This window comes from Odocoileus virginianus, chromosome 29 (assembly GCF_023699985.2).
Source record: "Odocoileus virginianus isolate 20LAN1187 ecotype Illinois chromosome 29, Ovbor_1.2, whole genome shotgun sequence".
In the NCBI taxonomy this organism is placed as follows: domain Eukaryota; kingdom Metazoa; phylum Chordata; class Mammalia; order Artiodactyla; family Cervidae; genus Odocoileus; species Odocoileus virginianus.
The window spans coordinates 10,499,489-10,519,511 of NC_069702.1; positions in this window are offsets into that span (position 1 = coordinate 10,499,489).

A 20,023-nucleotide genomic window follows, 5' to 3' on the forward strand; every position below is an offset into this window, starting at 1 on the left:
TCATACAACCACACACTCTCACACTCAGACACATACACACTCACACACTCTCACACAGACTCACACACATATACACTCTTACACACACATACACACTCACACACACACACACACTCACACACACTGTCACACACACACAGAATATCATAGGCTTTGATGTCATTATACATTTCTGGGCTTGAATTCTTATTCTGCCACAAACTAGTTTCATTGCCTTGCAGAATTTTTTCAACTTGAATCTCAATATTGTCAACTCAGATAAAAAGTGGACTCAAATAAGTAACTCACCAGGGTGTGGTGGGAAATACATAACGAAAGCATCGCTTTAAGGGCAGCTGCTGAAAGCCCTGGAAACTTCTAGTACAGTGCAGCCTTGGTCTGGCTATCAGCCTGAAGCGAAGTGAAGTCGCTCAGTCCTGTTTGACTCTTTGCGACCCCATAGACTGTAGCCCACTAGGCTCCTCCATCCAGGGAATTTCCCAGGCAAGAGTACTGGAGTGCATTGCCCTTTCCTTCTCCAGGGGAATCTTCCTGACCCAGGGATTGAACCTGGGCCTCCCACATCGCAGACAGACGCTTTACCTTCTGAGCCACCTGGGAAGACGGTTATGTTTAAATCCCTGCTCTGTCCCTCAGTACCTGCGTGATATTGGACAAGTTACTTAACCTCTCTGAGCCTCAGCTTTCTCATCTGTAAAATGGGGGTTATAATAATCACGTCTGCTTCATGTGATTGTAATGAAAATGAAAGATGTAGTTATTAAAATCCCCCCGGCCCCGCCCCATTCTCTTTCTCTCAAGACAAATGAACAGGACTTGCCACATCAAAACACTCAGCAGATATTGACTGCCACTAGGAAAGGAAGGGGCTTCTGGACTATTTTAGACGTGACTCTGATCAACTGGGCTCTTTGATCACTGAGCATGGGACTTAACCATAAAACGACATGGCCATACCGGAGGCTGGTCTATCCCAGGAGAAGTTACATCATTTTTCTGCCTGACACTGTTTGTGGGACTGGGAGACAGATGCAACAGCTGAGCTCTCTCTGAGATATGGACCCCAGATGGAGTCCCAGGGCGTGGCCAGCAGCGGGGAGACGTGTTATTTTGTTTGGGACTCTTATTGCTGTGTCTCTTTCAATGTTCACAGAGGAACCCTTGCCGATCTTGGGACATTGGCCCTGTGATGAGAGGTGGTGATGCAGGCCATGGGGGAACAGCGCCTGCAAGCTGCCTTCTCCAGTTTGCTCTGAGGACCAGATAGGAGGAGACGTCACGGAGTCCTATGTGCTGATCGACTTTCCCAGGCATTCTCTCTCGTCTTGGGAGACATCTTTATTGTGTATCCACATGGTCACATGTTGATTCATTCGACAGACATTTGTCTGTAACTGTCACCTGCCTGATACTGGGCTGCCGTAGCAGTAGACAGGCAAAAAGCATCACCCTCAGGGAACTTAGAGCCACACACAGACAATTAGAGAGCAGTGTAGGAAGGCAGCTGTAACTGCAGAGGGAGGGCTGGGGGAGCAGAGATGAGGTGCATAGAATCAGCTTGGAAAAAGCTTCCTGGAGAAGCTGGATGGGGATAGGATTCGGTACAGCTACCCACGCAAGACACCAGATGCCACAGCGTCATAGGTGGAAGGCTTGGATGTTACCTCTTCACAAAATTACTTCAGTTCAGTTGCTCAGTCATGTCCAACATTTTGCGACCCCATGGACTGCAGCACGCCAGGCTTCCCTGTCCATCACCAACTCCCAGAGCTTGCTCAAACTCATGTCCATTGAGTCAGTGATGCCATCCAACCATCTCATCCTCTGCTGTCCCCTTCTCCTCCTGCCTTCAGTCTTTCCCAGCATCAGGGTCTTTCCCAAGGAGTCAGTTTTTCATATCAGGTGGTCATACTACTAGAGCTTCAGCTACAGCATTAGACCGTCCAGTGAACACCCAGGACTGATCTCCTTTAGGATGGACTGGTTGGATCTCCTAGCAGTCCAAGGGACTCTCAAGAGTCTTCTCCAACACCACAGTTCAAAAGCATCAATTCTTTGGTGTTCACCTTTCTTTATATTCCAACTCTCACATCCATACATGACTAATGGAAAAGCTATAGCTTTGACTAGATGGACCTTTGCTGGCAAACTGATATCTCTGCTTTTTAATATGCTGTCTATGTTGGTCATAGCTTTTCTTCCAAAGAGCAAGTGTCTTTTAATTTCATGGGTGCAGTCACCGCCTGCAGTGATTTAGGAGCCCCAAATAATAAAGTCTCTCACTGTTTCCATTGTTTTCCAACCTATTTGTCACGAAGTGATGGGACTCAATGCCACGATATTAGTTTTCTGAATGTTGAATTTTAAGCCAACTTTTTCATTCTCATACAATGGACGGAGAAAATAGTGGAATCCAGGAAGTGGATACTGTAGCAGTGTTGAAGGCATTTATCTAAAAATCGCAGTCTGAACTGCTTCCAAGTAACCTCAAGTGTCAGCGACCCCTCAAAATGTGTTGTTTTGCCTTGATATAAATTTGCTTCTTGCGTAGTGAGTGATGACTATGCTGAAGTGATACACTTATGAGAGTGAAAGTAAAAGTGTTAGTCACTCAGTCATGTCTGATTCTGTAACCCCAGGGACTGTAACCTGCCAGGTTCCTTTGTCCGTGGAATTTTCCAGGCAAGAATACTGTAGTGGGTTTCCATGCCCTTCTCCAGGAGATCTTCCTGACCCAGGGATTGAACACAGGACTCTGTATTGCAAACAGGTTCTCTATGGTCTAAACCACCAGGGAAGAGTGGAAGGATAATCATAAGGGGACAGTGGGCAACTAACAAGGCCTGTCCTGGCAAAGGAAGACAAGACATGTGTCATCTGTTTAATGATTAGCAGTGGCAGGTGGGCAACCTGGCAAATGAATCCAAAAACACATTTCCACTAACTCTGTGTGTGACCTTGTAGAATTGGACTCTTAATCTCAGGAGGACATGATTCTTAGAAGCATGTGCATGATTGTCATCAAATATCCTGGGTTTCGGGTTGCCAGATTTAGTGAAGAAAAATACAAGGTACTCAAAAATACACAAAGGACATTTAAAACTCAACAATAAGAAAAGAAACAACCTGTTGGAAAAAAAAATGGGAGAAAGACTTGAACAAACATCTTTCCAAAGAAGACATACAAATGGCAAATAACCATATGAAAAGATGTCCCATATCATAGATCATCATGAAAATGCAAATTTAAACAACAATGTGATACCATTGTACACCTGTTAGAATGGCCAGAATCCGGGACACTGACAACATCTAATGCTAGTGAGGATGTATAACAACAGTATCTTTCATTCACTGCTGATGGGGATGCAGTCTGGTCTGGCTACTTTGAAAGATAGCTTGACAATTTCTTACAAAACTGAGCATGCCCCTACCATATGAGCCAGCAATCACACTCCTTAGTATTCACCTAAAAGTTCTAAAAGCATCTATTCACACAAAAGCCTCCACATGAATGTGTATAGCAGTTTTATTCATCACTGACAAAACTTAGAAGCAACCAAGATGTCCTTCAGTAGGTGAATATATAAATAACTGTGGTCCATTCGAACAACAGACTATTATTTGTCCTAAAAAGAAATGAGCTCTCAAGTCGTGAGAGACATGGAGGGAACTTAAATGCATATTACTAAGTGAAATAAGCTGATCTGAAAAGACTGCACACAGTGTAATTCCAAATATATGACATTCTGGAAAAGGCAAAATTGTGAAGACAGTAAAACTATAGGTGGGTGCGAGGGGTTGAGTGGGGAAAGATGAATATGCAGAGCACAGAGGATTTTTAGGGCCTTGGAAATACTCTGGAGGATTCCGTGATGATGGATACAGGCCATTATATTGATACATTTGTCCAAATGCACAAAATGTACAACAAAAAATGAACTGAAAGGTAAACTATGGAGTTTGGGGGATGATGATGTGTGGTGTAGGTTTGTTAATTGTAACAAATGTACCACCATGGTGGGGGATGTTGATAATAGGGGGGACTGTGTATTTGTGATGGCAGGGAGTATGTGGAAAGCTCTGGCGTGTCCGACTGTTTGCGACCCATGGGCTATAGCCCTTCAGCTCATGTGTCCGTGGGATTCTCCAGGCAGGAACGCTGGAGTGGATCGCCAAGCCCTCCTCCAGGGCATCTTCCCGACCCAGAGACTGAGCCCGTGTCTCCTGCGCATCCTACATTGCAGAAGGTTCTTTGCCATGGAGCCACCTAGGAAAGTTCTGTACCTTCTGTCAATTTTCCTGTTAGTCTAAAACTGATCTGAAAAATGAAAACTTGAATATTAAAAAAAAGCAAAAAAAGCAGAGTGCTCAGTAAATTCCAGGTAAACAAAAATGGTTTTACTCTAAGTATGTATGTGAGCATGCTATGTCACTTCAGTCACATCTGACTTTTTGTGACGTTATGGACTGGAGCCTGTCAGGCTTCTCTGTCCATGGGATTCTCCAGGCAAGAATATTGGAATGGGTTACCATGCCCTCCTCCAATAAGTATATATACTTGTATTAAAAATAATCATTGTTTCTTTGCAGTTTGCATCTTAATTGAGTATTCTATATTTTATCTGGCAATTCTACTTGGGCTCAAACCCTAGTTTCTCCATTCCTTCATCATATGACCCTAAACAGATACATCCATTTCTTTAGCTGTGATCTTGAAGTTGTCATGAACTCGTAGATGTAAATGTCTCAGTAAACTCCCTGATACAAACAAGAAAAGTCAGGTGCTACTATTCTTCATATTATCCATTGAACACATATTTTCAAGGGACTGCTTATGTGCTTCATCTCTCAAACGGAGATATATGTTATCATTTCCTTGAGGATTTTTTGTAGGGATTAAATGAGGCATTGTGTCCAACGTGTCTGTTATGAGGTTCCCTCAGCTGATGCTGGCTGTTGGCTGTATCAGCACGTGGTCCAGCGGACCATTTCCTGTTTCTGAAGACCAGTTTTGTCTCTTTATTCTCTGTCACCCCAAGATGCGGGTAAGACACTCACCTTTAGAACAAAAAGAAAGCAGTCCCAAGACTCGGTAATACAATAAAGAATATCTTTATATGCTATTTTAATATATTTGATGAAAGGTTAAAAGTAAAAATTAATGCAAAAAAATCCATTCTGAACAAATGTGATATTTTTTTCAAATACAGACAAGCATTCAAATACAGACTTTATATGTGCAGAACCTAGATACATTTGGTTAACCCTATTCCTGGTCCTACTTATCACTTCAATGAAGTGACTGTGTATTTTGTTCCTAAAAAGTGATCTAGAAAAGAGATGGATTTTCTATTACTGGTGTAAATAAATAAATAAAGTGAGTAAAATGTTTGAAAGACTGATGGCTCTTTGTTAGAATATAACCTGCCACAAAATGTCTTCTTTTTTTGGAGAGAAGTTCACAATCACAAATGTTTGATGATCTTTACAATAGTTTATGGGAAAAGTGATACTTGCCATAATACTATTACCAAACATAGCATATTTCTAAAAGTTTTAGAGCTTGTCAATAGTTTCAAACATTAGCCATACTTCTATTTTTGCACTTCTCCCTATATTTTTAATTTGGGGGAGATAAAAGGATGGTATATAGTTTCCCCCATAATTATGAGCTTCTAAGCATCATCCAGCGACCAACATCTAAGCTGGTACTGAGAAGCAGTCAAGGAGTGTGAGATGACTCATATAGTTTCATAGAAAGTGAATAGCCCAGAGTTAATGGTGTATTGTAAACTTAAAATTTTCACTCCTGTATTCTTCCATACTGTCTTTTCCTTACTATTCTACAGCAGCCTAATGATCTTGAAAAGTGTGGTTGTGTACGTTGCTACTTTGGTTTTTTTCTTTAATATTTCATGAAGACCTATTAGGAGTGAGTCACTCTTCTTTATGCTCACAGGCCTCGTATAACATAACTTAGTGAAGTTCTTTCAATCCTATATAACTGATACTATCAATCCCAATTTGCCAAGAGGGATGCAGGTTCAAGGAGATCATCTGATCACCCAAGGTCACAAAGCTGCTCTTTAGCAGAGGTTGGCACTAAATCCCATCTGGCCAGCTGCCAAAATCTAACATGACATTACACTCTAGCACCCTGAGTCCAGGGATGGATGAGATTGTCTTACAATAAATCAACAGTGTGGGGGGAGTTTATCCATATTGGGCTCACCCTTCATGACCCAACTCATGCCTACTGTTCTAGACAACACTCAGTCTCTGCCAGTTCTTCTAGAAAATCATCTGCTTATAATGACCTTTGCTTTCTCCACAGTCAAAATTCACTGACAGCTTGTAAATATGGACTTAGAATCATCATCTAAAACTCCTTTTCCTTAGTTTTGTATCATTAATAAAATCTCTAGTATCTCAGGGAACAATCCCTCATCACATGCTTGAAACGAGTTTTCATCTATTCTAATCCCAAATCATAAACTCAAGCCATAGGTAAGAGATTTCATGTATCTAGGGGACTCCTCATCTAATGCTTTCAATTTATAAAGGCAGATGCTGAGATCTAGAGAAATTAAGTAACTCTAGCAAGGCCACATAACTAGCTTATCCATTCACAGACATTATTTGTTGAGTATTTATTATATGTCAAGCACCATGGGAGGAAGATAAGTAGAAGTAAAATAAATGAGTGAATATACAGGTCATTTCTGAGAGTGACAAATATGATATGGGAAGGGGGACACAAGACAGATGTGAAAAAGAATGGGGAAGGTGGGGTGATATAGGGAGGTCAGAGAGACCATATTGAAGAAAAAATAGTGGCATGAAGACCTGATTGAAGAGAAACAGACATAAAGTTCTGCTCCAGGGGATCTTCCTAACCAAGATGTCGAACCCAGGTACCTGCACTGCAGGAGGATTCTTTACTGTCTGAGAAACCAGGGAAGGGCAAAACCCTTCACACAACAAACACAAAGGTCTGAGATGGAAATGATGCTTCTGTGTATGTGGAATGGACGGAAGGCATTGAGTCTGGCTGTAGGGAGCTTAGGGTCTGACAACAATGCAAGGGGAAAGCACTCAAGTGTTTTAGGTACAGAAGCCACAACGTCTAATTTATATATTTATAAATTGCCAACTCTAGGCTTTATTGCCATCTCACAGGTCTCTATTAACACAAATTCTATAGCCCAAACCCCAGGCAAAAAGAGTGACAAATTATAAAAGACCGAAGATGGAAATAATAATTCACATGAAAGTATATGATGAATTTTGTACACTTACAAATATATGCCAACTCTTTGTTAGCAAGGAAATGGGATAAATCTCTTCAGGCCAATAAACAGTTTTTCCTTAAGAAATAAAGGCTATATATATATATATAAATAAAATGTATTAGGGATGTTGAATACTTGCCATGGAAGGCCAGCACAACAAGCAACTACTAAATGTTATTTTTCAGTGTTCCCTTATTTACAGAAAAATTACAAAATCCTGTAAAAATTAAACACATTTAACATATCAGAAATATACTTCTATTACCTATGGATCAAAGACTCTTCAAAATAAAAAGATAAAAATTTTACTGAGTACAGGATAAAATTACCTACTAAACTTAGGAATGATTACCTAAAGAGTAAGTACAGGTTATCAAAATATTTACTTGCAAAAATAAGCAGAACTCCACACTACAGAGAATCATTTTAAAAATATGCTATTAATAAGGACAATTATATATTTGAAGCGTGTACCATTTCTTCCATGGTGTAACTTTCAGAGTATTCAACATGGATTAATTTGCACCAGGCTTACCCACTGCTATTGTTGTTCAGTTGTTAATCGCTTCCAACTCTTCTGCGACCCCATGGATTGTATTCTGACAGGCTCCTCTGTCCATGGGATTTCCCAGGCAAGAATACTGGAGTGGGCTGCCATTTCCTTTTCCATAATTTACATTTTGTAATAGTCCTCTGACAGCTGTGTGAAAAATGAATTGTAAAGGAAAATAAAACAGACATTGATTGGGAAAGCATTCCATTATTCTTTTTAACAACTTTGTTGAGGTACATTTTATGTACAGAAAAATCACACATATTTAATGAACACAATTTAATTTGGACATATTCATTCCCCAGCGAGAACATCACCAGTGTATTAAGGTGATAGATGGATCCATCACTTCCAAAATTTCCATGTGTTTGCATGTGTGTGTTAAACACAAGCATGCCGGTCTCCTCTGTCCTTCACTATTTCCAGGAGTCTTCTCAAATTCATGTCCATTGAGTCAGTGATGCTATTTAACTATCTCAACCTCTACTTCCCCCTTCTCCTTTTGTCTTCAGTATTTCCCAGTATCAGGGTCTTTTTTAACGAGCCAGCTCTTCGTATCAGGTAGCTAAAGAATTGGAGCTTCCCCAGAGGGATCGGGTGGAGAGGGAGATGGGAGGGGGGACCTGGATGGGGAATACATGTAAATCCATGGCTAATTCATTTCAATGTATGACAAAAACTACTGTAATGATGTAAAGTAATTAGCCTCCAACTAATAAAAATAAATGAAAAAAAAAAAAAAGAATTGGAGCTTCAGCTTCAGTATCAGCCCTTCCAGTGAATACTCGGGGTTGATTTCCTTTAGGATGGACTGGTTTGATCTCCTTACGGTCCAAGGGACTCTCAAGAGTCTTCTCCAACACCACAGTTCAAAAACATCAATTCCTTGGTGGTCATTTATCTTTAAGGTCCAACTCATATCCATACATGACTACTGGAAAAACCATTGCTTTGACAATATGTACCTTTGCAGGCAAAGAGTATCTCTGCTTTATAATACACTGTCTAGGTTTGTCATAGTTTTCCTTCCAAAGGACAAGCATCTTTTGATTTCATGGCTGCAGTCACTGTCCGCAGTGATTTTGGAACCCAAGAAAATAAAATTAGTCACTGCTTCCATTTATTTCCCAATAGGAACTAGATTAACCAAGACTCTTCTGGTTGCAAGTAACAGAAGCAAAACTAGGAATTTCGTTAGCTAGTGAAATAGAAAAGGCCAGGTGGTTGCCCTAGCTTCACATCCAGCTGGATCCAGGTATTCAGGGTTGTCATTCAGAGGCAGACATTCTTTCTCTCTAGGTCGATCTTTCTAGACGTTAGTTTCCCTTTCAGGCAGCTGTTTTTAAAGAATATAATGGATTCTGAGTCACCAGGTTTGCCTTCTCAGTGAGTCCAGCAAAAAGAGATTATCTGTGTCTCAATAATACTAGCAAACTTGGGAAAGTCTCTGATTTGCATGGCTTCTGTCATAAGCACATTGTTAATATAATCAACATGGCCCAGGGCTAGGTGGATAGAGCACACTCGCTGGTCAAGCTTGAAACACAAGCCCACATTTGAGATCATAAGTTCACATCTGGACAACAAGCTCATACCTGAAACACAAGCTCACCACTGAAACATAAGACCACTCCTGGACCACAAGTCTATGGCTTGATCCTAAGTCCACATCCGGATCATAAGTCCACCCCTGAAATCAGAAACATACACCTGAGCCAGAAGCTTACTCCTGAATCACAAGACCATTCCTGGACCACAAACACACGCCTAGAGCTGAGATGTGGGAAAGGCTTGGACAGACCTCATAATGCTGGACTGGTGGTGTGTGGTGAGGAATGAGAGACTGGCCAGATGACAATATGGTGCTTCTGTTGGAAGATGCAGGAAGGAATTGTGGAGAAAAGCACAAAAGATGGATTGAGACCTTGTTGCCTTATGTTGGGGTCACTTTATTCAAACCTACATGAACCTTCTCTAAGTCTTAGTTATTCAAAGACTGGTCAGAAGACCAGTGGTGTCAGCATCACCTGTGAGCTTGTTCTAAATGAAGAGTCATGGGTCTCACCAGTTTGCATTACTAGCACAGAGCTCTCTGAGAATTGTGTGTCTATTAAAGTTCAAGAGGCACTGACCAGAAATTCTTCCATCATGAATTTTATCAATGAGCAAGTACTTCTTAGATAGGAGAAAGAAGCTCAGTTTGGGAATGAGAACTTGTTGCTGGAATCCAGGCTCTGCTACTGAGCTCAAGAGCTCCAGGGTGGTTCATCTTTGCTTTCTACCCTCTGTTTCTATTTTCTCATCAGGAAAGTGAGGGGTCTGGACTGGCAAACCTCTGAGATTCCTACCAGCTTCCAACCTTTCAAAAATTCTGGATTTGCTAAGTCTCAAAAGAAAAAAAAAGTTGGCCTAAAACTCAACATTCAGAAACCTAAGATCATGGCCTCAGGTCCCATCACTTCATGGCAAATAGATGGGGAAACAGTGGAAACAGTGGCTGACTTTATTTTTTTGGGCTCCAAAATCAGTGCAGATGTTGATTGCAGCCATGAAATTATAAGACGCTTACTCCTTGGAAGGAAAGTTATGACCAACCTAGACAGCACGTTAAAAAGCAGAGACATTACTTTGCCAACAAAGGTCTGTCTAGTCAAGGCTATGGTTTTTCCAGTGGTCATGTATGGATGTGAGAGTTGGACTATAAAGAAAGCTGAGCACTGAAGAATTGATGCTTTTGAACTGTGGTGTTGGAGAAGACTCTTGAGAGCCCCTTGGGCTGCAAGGAGATCCAACCAGTCCATCCTAAAGGAGATCAGTCCTGGGTGTTCATTGGAAGGACTGATGTTGAAGCTGAAACTCCAATACTTTGGCCACCTGATGTGAAGAGCTGACTCATTTGAAAAGACCTTGATGCTGGGAAAGATTGTGGGCAGGAGGAGAAGGGGATGACAGAGGATGAGATGGTTGGATGGCATTGCCGACTCAATGGACATGAGTTTGGCTGAACTCCGGGAGTTGGTGATGGACAGGGAGGCCTGGCGTGCTGTGGTTCATGGGGTTGCAAAGAGTCGGACACGACTGAGCGACTGAACTGAAAAAGAGGAGTTAATCTGGACATTCTACCAACTATACTAAGGATTTTCTACAACTTTCAGAGAAGAAAGATGCATTTAGAAGAAATCTTTGGAATACAAAATTTAGATTCTCCAGTGTAAAGAATGTAGCTGGAATTCAGGGGAAGTGGGTCTGAGACTCTGATTCCATCCCTGAGTTGGAAAGATTCCACTGGAGAAAGAAATGACAACCCACTCCAGTATTCTTACGTGGGAAATCCCATGGACGGAGGAGCTACAGTCCATGGCTTCGCAAAGAGTTGGGCATGACTGAACAACTAAACCACCACTACCACCATCACCACATTGTAGAAACCAGGAAAATTTTGACACTGTTGGTTTTAAACTATGGATCCAAACAACCCTGCAATTCTGAGAAGATGGACATACAAAAGTTTGAAAATTCTGGATGAGACACTCTAGTTCTAAGGAAAAGTTCTACAGAAACTCAGAGAAGAGCAAACAGTTTGCCTCTGCTACTAGGATCCAGGCATCCATTCTGGAGGAGATAATGTATAAATCATGCCTTGAAAACTATATAGGACTGGGAAACCTAGAGAAAGCTTTTAAAAGTTCAAGCCTACCTCTTTTCACTCCATTAATTGCTTTTCAGAATATAAAATAAATTAAGTAACAACAGCTCCAATTAAATATAGCAGCTACCACTTCCTGTGGTAATTAGGGAGATAGATCACATGTAATTAATCCAAAGCCCCCAGAAGCGACTTCCCCCTTTGGAAATCAGCTCTCAGCCACTCTCTTTCCAATGGAAGGAACACCGGGGATTTCTGGTTGCCTTTTATTATTCAGTGTGTTATTAATACCCCCAATACCTCTGTGTAAAACGTTAATTGCCTGACTGCCAGCTCCCACTTGAATCTGAACACTTGGTCTGTTGAAACCAAATCCATCATTGTGCGTTGCTGGGTAACTGACCTCACCCATGGAGCTGTAACAGAATCTTAACAGAATCCTTGATGAATCTGATGCACATTCTTCATCCTAAATGCAATATTTGTCAATACAACCTTTGCCCTCAAGAAGAAAAATACATTTTAAAAGAGAGAGTAGACAAAAGCGTTTCTCCATCCCATTTGCCAGTGCCGCTTGTTTGTCAGCTAGCATCCTGGGGAGCAAATTAAGGAGATAATTACTTAGTGAAAACTGACTTGAAATGGCAGTTTGGAAGGGGAATGCTCCTAATAGTTCAGCACTGCCTTTGTAAGAGGAACTGAGGAATAGACAAGAGAGGGAGGAAGCTCATGGCCTGGCCAGATAAAAAGCACTGAGCTTTGTTACAAGGGGCTGGTCAGAGTTCAGAAAATTTTTTCCAGGTTGAGCGAACCCCCATAGCACTTTTTAGAGACACATGACCCTCCAACCTTGAACTCCAAGCCATCCCTCTTGTTTTAACTCCCCATCCTCTGAGTGTCTGTTGGCCTTTCCAGTTCACTCGTTTCACTTAGGTGCCTGGCAGCAAAGAGGTGGTGTATGATTACCAAGCAAATTACAGTTCAGGTTACCTAAGCCTCTTTTTAAAAAATAAAAGACAAAGGTATAGGCAATCTTCTAGAAAACCACCAAAGGGCTTGGCCATACATTCCAGGCCTGAGAGATTAAGAGGAGAACTGAGGGGCTCCATGCAGTGATGGAGGGGGTGGCTGGGGATGGGACCATCAGCAGGAGGTGAGCCTTTGGAAGACGGACAAAGTCTGCCCCTGCAGGATGTGTAGGCAAGGAGCCAGGCAGTGCATACCCTGCTTTCACTCTTCTTCCGCTGTCTGATTCTGGAGATTTCTATCGGATAAAAACAACTAGAAGACAGAGACCAAGACAGTCAGAGCGGTCCATTTAGCCGCTGTCAGTCAAAAGGCAGAGTCTGATGGAAATAAAGGAGGCTCACTGGGAGGGTCAGATGGATCCATTCAACACAGCTTGCTAGTAGGTATTTCACAATCAGTCCTGAATATTTGTTGAAAGGACTGATGCTGAAGCTGAAGCTCCAATACTTTGGCCACCTGATGCAAAGAACTGACTCATTTCAAAACACTCTGATGGGAGATTGAAGGCAGAAGGAGAAGGGGACAACAGAGGATGAGATGGTTGGATGGCATCACCGACTCATGCACATGAGTTTGGGCAAGCTCCAGGAGTTGGTGATGGACAGGGAAGCCTGGTGTGCCAAACCATGGGGTCCCAAAGAGTCAGACATGACTGAGCGACTGAACTGAACTGAAGGCCCAGAATGAACTATAGATTTCTCTCTCTGCATGCATGCATGCTAAGTCACTTCAGTCATGTCTGACTCTTTGACTCTGTGGACTATAGCCCACCAAGCTCCTCTCTCCATGGGATTCTCCAAGCAAGATTACTAGAAATGGTTGCCATGACCTCCTCCAGGGGATCTGCCTGACCCAGGGATCGAACCCGCATCTCTTACGTCTCCTGCATTGGCAGGCAGGTTCTTTACCACTATCACCACTTGAGAAGCCCAGGTTTCTCTCTAACTTCCCCCAAACCTTCATTATTCCAATCTCCCTCATCATAGGAAAGATACCACCAGTTACCCAGTAAACCCAAACCTCAAGCCTAGGAACTTCTTTTGAGTTCTCCTGATTCCCTAAGTCCCAACATGCATCCTCTCAGCAAATCCTATAGATTAACTTTCCAAACACATCCCATATAACTTGTCCCCATCTCTACAGCTTCCATTCTAGACCGGGGCATTTTTATGTCTCTAGTGGAGACATTCCAATGGTTTTCTAATTCTTCCCTTGCTTTTACTGCTTCTCCTCTAAAATGCATTACTGACACTTAGCATAAAATCCATACTCCTTGTTCATGATTACAAAGATCTGTATTGTGGTCCCCGCCTGTCTTTCTATCATTGTTTCTTACCACTCAGATTGAAGGCAGGAGGAGAAGGGAATGACAGTGGATGAGATGGTTGGATGGCATCACTCACTCAGTGGACTTGAGTTTGAGCAAGCTCTGGGGGTTAGTGATGGAAAGGGAAGCCTGGCGTACTGCAGTCCATGGGGTCGCAAGGAGTTGGACATGACTGAGCTACTGAACTGAACTGACCATGTATGAGATCTGACAAACAATGGGGAGATTTGCATGTTTTCTTGCCTCAGACTTTTCATCTCTTAATTGAGATCACAACATTACATGTTTCACAGGTTTTTGAGACAATTAAATGAAAAAATTCAGGTAATGTGCCCATAAAATTGCAGGCCAATGAGGTTATACCCTCTCAATATTAGCTGTATTTTATTTGAGCCTAAAATTAAGTGTTATTTGTGTAGGAAATAATTTACAAAGGGAAACTAAGAATGCTGTATATATTTCAACTTATTTGGCAATAAACTACATTTAGGCTTTGTCTGTTTTATTCACCACTGTAGAACTGGAGTATCTGATACTCACTTGTTGTGATAGTAGATGTGATAATAAATGCTCATTTGTTGCAAATGAATGAATGAGTGGGTAGTAAAACAGAGTGATAAAGTAAAAGAAAGTCAAAGTGAAGTCACTCAGTCGTGTCCAACTCTTTGCAACCCCATGGACTATAGCCCACCAGGCTCCTCCGTCCATGGGATTCTCCAGGCAAGAATACTGGAGTGGGTTGCCATTTCCTTCTCCAGGGGAGCTTCCTGACCCAGGAATCAAACTTGTGTCTCCTGCACTGGAGGCAGACACTTTACCCTCTGAGCCACCAGGGAAGCTCAGCAGAGTAATAAACAGTGAAACAAACAGAATGGAAAGGAGCTTTGCAATACAAACCAAACTAAGGTGTTTGCTCAGGAGATATCTACTGAGTGCTAGCTGCATGGTGATGATTCTTCTAGGTCATGGGGAGAGCCATGAAGAAAACAAGCAAGGCTTTGTGAACTTAACACTGGAAAAAAAGCAGTTTGGGAAAAAGGGATACAACTGCAGTTTTACAGCTTTATCACCAGAGGCATCATTGAGGTGATATTTAAATAGAGTGATTCTGCTACATACCAACAAGTTCCTTTCTGACAGCACATTGGTAGGTCCAGTTTGTTCATAAGTTCAGCACAGTTAGCCCAGGTACCCACCTAACACAATCGGCTATATAATACTGTTGATAATACTTTTCACACAAATAATACCTAAAAAACAAATAAACACAAAAACTAAAAGAGAGATTTTAAATCTTACAGTGCACTCCTTCGAAAAGCACCAAAGTGCAGAATAACAGCTGGCCCACGGCGGGTGGGTGGAGGGAACAAGCAAGAAGAGTTATCCGCTGGAGGAGGTGGGAGATGACAGAGCGGAGCGATGGTCAGGAATAGGAGACGGAGGGCAGGTGACAATTTCACTCGTGCCTGAGGCTGATGGTACAGGCTCTGGTTCCTTGCTGGAACAAGCTGCAGCTTCGCACCTTCGAACATTCGCAACTTGAAGGTTCCCGTGTCGGGGACTTACTGTACCTGCAGGAAGTGAGGAACCCAGCCAGCCAGGTCTCTGGAGAGCACTGTTCCTGCCAGAGAGGAAGCACATGCAAAGTCCTGAGGTCCAAGTGTGCAGACAGGAGTCGGCTACTTGGGGTATTAGAGCAAGGGCTGAAGCTCAACCTCCAATACACTGGCCACCTGATGTGGAGAGCCGACTCTTTGGAAAAGATCCTGATGCTAAGAAAGATTGAGGGCAAGAGGAAAAGGGGGTGACAGAGGATGAGATGGTTGGATGGCATTACTGACTCGATGGACATGAGTTTGAGCAAGCTCTAGGAGCTGGTGATGGACAGGGAAGCCTGGTATTCTGCAGTCCGTGGGATCACAAAGAGTTGACAAGACTAAGTTACTGAGCAACAACCACCACAATACAGTATAGAAAGTAGAGCAAAGAGGTCAGCGTGGACAGAGAAAGTAGGACCAGCAGGATCATAGCAAGGACTTTGTCTCCTATTGCAGGCAAGCAGGAGTCCTTGGATGGGTGACTTGTGGGGGTATAGAATCTGGATGCCTTTAGCAGGCACACCCTGGGTTCTCTGTTGCGAACCAATGGAAAGCATAGAAGTGGAAGCAGAGACACTGATTAGAAAGATTTGGACCAGGATAAGAGCAAGGACAGTGGCAAAAAGTGGTCGTGTTTAGAATTGTCTGGCAGATGGGATGTGACTTTAAGAGAAAGAGATAAGCTCAAAAAAATTCCAGGGTACAAAGTCACATTTAATTTGCAGCTATCTTTTTTTTTTTTTAATTGAAGTAGAGTTAATTGTTAGTTTCAAGAGCTGTGTTAGTTTCAAGTGTACAACAGTGATTCAATTATATATATGTATATATATATATATATGTATATATACACACACATATATTTTTCAGATTCTTTTCCATTATCTGTTACTGTAAGATATTGAATATAGTTCCCTGTTCTATACAGTGGGTATATTTATTTTCTATACGTGCATACTCTGTCACTCAGTCATGTCCAACTCTTTGCAAGCCCTGTGATTGTAGCCCTCCAGGCTCCTCTGCCCATGGGGTTTTCCAGGCAAGAATACTGGAGTGGATTGCCATTCCCTTTTCCAGCGGATCTTCCTGACCCAGAGGTTGAACCCACATCTCCTGCATCTCCTGCATTGCAGGTGAATTCTTTACCACTGAGCCACCTGGAAGCCCATTTTATATACAGTAGTATATATATATATATATGTATATATATATATATGTTAACCCAAACTCATAAATTATTTCTCCTTACCATTCCTGATATTCCCTTTGGTAATCATAAGTTTGTTTTCTGTCTGTTAGTCTATTTCTGTTTTGCAAATAAGTTCATTTGTATCATTTTTTAGATTTCATATATAAGTGATATCACATGATATTTATCTTTCTCTGTCTGACTTCCTTCACTTAATATGATAATCTCTAGGTCCCTACATGAGCTCTCATTTGGTGATGTAGACATATTTACTTTTCCTTTCAAAGATGTTAGCTTTTGATTTTACTTGCTATAAAACTGTTGTAAACTAAATTCCTCAATCGGGAATCAGAATGAATATAACATGACTCCAAGTGATCTGAGTTTAGCGTGCCTGGGCAGGATGGCAGTTATTTCTCAAACATTTTATTCCTTACAACATCTTTCCCATGCAAGTTTAATGAATGTTATGAAAAATAGTCAAATGTTTGCTGGAGACAAAGATAAATAATATATTTGCAACCAGATTGATCAGAACCTCTAATATATTCCTGTGTCTTCAAGGTCACAGTATCACAAGAATGTTCCAGGCGGAACTGTGACTTCCCCCAGGTCCATATGCCAAAGTCTTAAGCTCCAATTTCTTTAAGTGTGACTATATTTGGAAACAGGTTTGGAAAAGAGGTGATTAATTTAAAAGAAGGTCTTAAGGATGAGTCCTAATCCAATTTTTCTGGTGTGCCTGTAAGAAGAGCAGATTAGAACATAGACACACACAGAATAAAGACCATATGATGACAGGGGGAGAAGTCGCCCACTGATAAACCAAGGAGACAGGCCACAGAAGTAGACAACTTGCCCACACCTGCTCTCAGACGTCCAGCCTCCAGAACTGAGGGCGTACGTCCTTCTTGTTGAAGCAGCTCAGTCTGTAGTATTCAACCATAGGAAACTATTAATGATACACAGAATACCTAGCCTTTCACAGGCTTCCCAGGTGGTGCTAGTGGTAAAGCACCCACATGCCAATGCAGGAGATGCATGAGACGAGGCTTCAATCCCTGGGTTTGGAAGATTCCCTGGAGGAGGGCGTGGCAACCCAATCCAGAATCCATGGCATTCTCCAGGCAAGAACACTGGATTGTTCTTGCCTGGAGAATCCCATGGACAGAGGAGCATGACAGGAGACAGTCCATGGGGTTGCAAAGAGTCAGACACAACTGAACGACTGACCCACACCTGGTCTATGCCCAGGAGTGGGATCGTTGATCATATGGTGACTCTAGTTTTAGTTTTTTTAAGGAACTTCTACACTGTTTTCCATAGTGCCTGTGCTGATACACACTATTATATAAAATAGATGATTAATGAGAGCTTGATGTATAGCAGGGCTTGCCAGGTGGCTCAGTGGTAAAAGAATTTGCCTGCCAATGCAGGAGACTCGAGTTTGATCCCTGGGCTGGGAAGATGCTCTGGAGGAGGGAAGGACACACCATTCCAGTATTTTCCTGGGACATCCCCTGGACAGAGGAGCCTGTCAGGTTATGGTCCACGGGGTCACAAGGAGCAGGATACGACTGAGTGACTGAGCAGGCACGCATTATCGTATAGCACAGAGCACTCCATTCAATGCTCCATAATGACATATATGGGGATAGCACCTGAAAGAGTGGATATATGTATATGTGTAACTGATTCACAGCAGAAACTAGCACGACATTATAAATCAACTATACTCCAATGAAAATTAATTTTAATAAAAGGAAAGGAAAAGAGAAGTTATCAGTCATTTCTACCGTCCAACTCAGCTGATCCACTACCTGTGAAGGGTTTCCCATAATTTACCAAGAGAAGAAACGAAATACTCTTCCTGAAGTTTTTTCTATTTTTTTAGCGGCATTGGCTACAGAGATAATTAATTTCTTGCCTGTAGACTTGCCCTCAACTCCTGATGAGGTGCTATGAAAAGAAATCTCATGTCCCATACCAGCACTTTCAGATGGTATCATTAACTACCAGACTCATCACAGAATGGATCACAAGATAGAAAGGAATATAGAACTGGCAGGGGACTTCTAGGAAAGAATGGACATTAAAAATTGCATGTACTGAGTTCTTTCAAAGGAAACCCAAATAGGGAGAGTTAGTAGTAGAAGGATGTAGCCCAACTAATTTTAAAATGATGCTAATTTTGAGAATCCTTTCCCCTGAGTATACATTGATTAGTCATATGTAGATGGTAGGAAACTGTGTTTTCATGCCTCATACTGTGCATTCTTGTGTATACAAGTCTTACATCTCTTTCCCATCCCTAGTCTCCTGTCCTTATGGAAGGTTTCACAACCAGCATTAATCTTCTGCCCTTTTGAGCCATCCATAGGACTTACCTTTGGTATGCTCTGTAGCGGTCTATGTATCCTATAGTGTTCTAAACATTCATTCCATACTTCTTGTAATAACTCAGGTGTCTTTGAAATGCCAGGGAGAGCTCAGAAATAAACTCTGCTCTGTCTTCTGTAAAAGAGGAAAGACAGTATCTTCCATGAAGCATTCTTATGAAAGTTAGAGGGAGTGTGTGAAAAAAATCATAATAAGATCAATAAATGCTACCTACTTTTTTCCTGCTAGACAAACATCAAGACTTATTTTAATCTCATTCTAACCCCTGCTTCTCACTTTATAGATGTGTGAATAGAACCTTAAAAAATATCTTATTTTAGTACTCCAGATAAAGGGGATAGGGGTAGCAGATAGATCAAGGTTTTATAATATCACTTACTAGCCCTTGTACAAATTTCCCCTTTCTGATGTGCCTTAGAGAAATTCTCAGGTTTTTGCTTTTTGTTTTTTTGGTTCCTTTTTTGTAGGATAGTTTTGAAAACTAAATGATAGAACTCAGCTGGTAAAGAATCTGTCTGCAATGCAGGTGAGCCCAGTTCGATTCCTGGGTCAGTAAGATCCCCTGGAGAAGAGATAGGATACCCACTCCAGTATTCAGGCCTAGAGAATGCCATGGACAGAGGAGCCTGGCAGGCTACAGTCTAGAGACTGTGGCGGTCTCAGAGTCAGACACGCCTAAGCAATTTCCCTTTGATTACCACCTGCCACTTATTCTTTTCTTCCCTCGTGGCTCAGCTGGTAAAGAATCTGCCTGCAAAGCAGGAGACCTGGGTTCAATCCCTGGGTTGGGAAGATCCCCTGGAGAATGGAAAGGCTACCCACTCCAGTGTTCTGGCCTGGAGAGATGTTCCATGGACTGTATTAGGGGGTTGCAAAGAGTCAGATAAGACTGAGCGACCTTCACTTTCACTTTTCACAAACACATATGGCTATGTGGTACCTGGCATATTTTAGATACTTAATAATTATTAGATAAGAAAAATAGAAGT